The sequence below is a fragment of the Strongylocentrotus purpuratus genome, unplaced genomic scaffold (genome assembly GCF_000002235.5).
Source record: "Strongylocentrotus purpuratus isolate Spur 01 unplaced genomic scaffold, Spur_5.0 spur5_scaffold_3, whole genome shotgun sequence".
NCBI classification, from domain to species: Eukaryota; Metazoa; Echinodermata; class Echinoidea; order Camarodonta; family Strongylocentrotidae; genus Strongylocentrotus; species Strongylocentrotus purpuratus.
This window is the reverse complement of record NW_022145609.1, coordinates 26,395,028-26,397,634: the sequence shown is the minus strand read 5'-3', so window position 1 is coordinate 26,397,634 and position 2,607 is coordinate 26,395,028.

Below are 2,607 nucleotides of genomic sequence, written 5' to 3'. Positions count from 1 at the left end.
GGAAAAGTTGTATTGTTGTTTTTTTCTTAATAGGAAGTCAGTGTGCAATAATATAAACAAATGATTGGGAGAGGCAGAAATAGAAGGTCTGAAGGGTGGGAAAGAAAGTGAAAGAGGGTGAATAAGAAGAGAGGTGGAGAATAAGAGAGAGGGTTTTTAATAAGGGCAGCAGGGAGAGTGCAGTGGAGAGAGAATGTTAAATAGAAAAGGAGAGAGTATGTTGAGAAGGAAGAAAGAGAAAAGGAGAGAGGATGGCAGAGAAAAGGAGAGGATGTTAAAAAGGATGGCAGAGAAAAGGAAAGAGGATGTTAAGAAGGATGGCAGAGAAAAGGAGAGGATGTTAAGAAGGAAGATAAAAGGAGAGAGGATGTTAAGAAGGACGGAAGAGAAAAGGAGAGATGATGTTAAGAAGGATGGTAGAGAAAAGGAAAGAGGATGTTGAGAAGGAATGAAGAGAAAAGGAGAGAGGATGTTAAGAAGGAATGAAGAGAAAAGGAGAGAATGTTATTTAGAAGGATGGCAGAGAAAAGGAGAGAGAATGTTGAGAAGGATGGTAGAGAAAAGGAGAGGATGTTGAGAAGGAATGAAGAGAAAAGGAGATAGAATGTTAAGAAGAATGGCAGAGAAAAGGAAAGAGGATGGCAGAGAAAAAGAGAGAAGTAGGAGAGAAGTAGTTGAGAAGGAATGAAAATAAAAGGAGAGAATATTATTTAGAAGGATGGCAGGGGAAAGGTGATAGAAGGGCGATGGAGGGGAGGGGGAAGTAGCAGTAGCAGGAGTTTATATAGAGAGTCTGAGCAAGATTGAGAGAGAGACAGAGAGAGAGCAAGAACAAAAATTTGTGATGAATGAAAGAAATGCCCTCTAAAGTGTTGGGAGCCCCAAAAATTGATGGCAAAATTTCACTTAAATTGTTTCATAATGTGAAAGAGAAAGTCATTTAAGACGAACTTCTAATTATGTATTCTTTTATCAATATTTGTCTTCAAACACATATCCGGGGGAAATCTTTGCAAAAGTATGTCTTAAATGACATCCTCTTTCAGTTTTGCCATCAAACTGCAAATTTGGGGCTCCCAACACTTCAGAGGGGCTTTATAACCCACATATAGCCCCATAAAGCGAGAGAGAGAGAGATGTACAAAATTAAACACCTTGAAAGCAAAAACAAACAGAGAGATTACACCAGTAACAATTGAAATTATATGTAATTCCACATCATTCAAATTTTAATATTTCTGTGAGCATGATAAATACATATTTATACATAAATTTATATACCTGAATTACACACAAAAATTTATCCTAGAAATAAAATAAAAAATGTGCAACATAGATGTAAAAGAAATTTTATCTTAATTCATGAATTTGTATAACATATTTGAAATAATTATAGCGGAAATAAACTTCAGAATACAACAGGGAAATGGGAAGGCAACAAATTACTCATATAAATCAAGTTCTCAAATTAAAAAAAATAATAATAAAAACTTGAATCAAATTCATTCCATGATTACTTCTTTATTATTTCGGACCAAGTTGTAAGGTTATTCTTTTTAATCATTTTTTGTTTTTTGAGGAGGGTAGGTGACAATATAATCGCTTGTAATCCTTGCTCATTTCAATTATACAATCATTTGCATAAATCTAACATACTGCACCATCATCATATTTCTCATTGGTTTTAATTACAATTTATACATGACACATAGACTAAATATAAAATACCCAGGGATAATACCATAAATATCGGTGTACATACGCAATTCCAAAATACGTTACAAATTAAATCAAACATTCACTTTGGATAAAGTTTACAAATAAAATCCTTTAAGTTTGGTAGAACCATCAGTTATATTGAAATATAAAACTGCACAGCAGAGAAAGACAAATTTAAATTGGCAATTTCCAATAAAATACAATGTATTCATGACATATCTTCCAAACCACGAATGCTACATGCATGATGAGTAAGACAGCATCCAACATGCTCTTCAAAATTTCCTATTTTGATTTCCACAAACTACAACATATGGAAATCCTTGAATTTCACATGTACAAGTGAGAAAGGAAAAAAGGTTTTACAAACTCTGCAAAAGTTGCACATAAAAGTTTGCATACTTCAGGTTAGTAAGTCCAAGATATACAATATTTTCTGCAGCATTCAACTAGTCTATTAATTCCTCTTTAAAAATCCTTATGCTGTCATCAATATTTTTAATAATCAATGATAAAGATCTACAATCGTACTTGCCTATAATAAAAGGCAGGGTATTCTATCGACACTACTTCAGAATTGCGTATACTGCCATCTCCTGCTCACAATGTCCAGATGTGTCGACAGCCATGTCCCACAATGCATGGGTACAGGAACTGGAAATTGCTCCATGTACGCCTTCACCGAAAGATGAATTGAAAATACCTGGACATTACAGCAATAAAATGCTGAGAAAATACCCAGCCTTTTAAGACAAATCTTTATAAATTACTCTAAATTTGTAAGTCAAGGTGTTATATCATCATAACTTTCCAACGTTTTCTCCATAGATGGAATAAAATACCTTGCATAATGATAATAGAGTCATTTTTCAATTTACTTGAATTTGC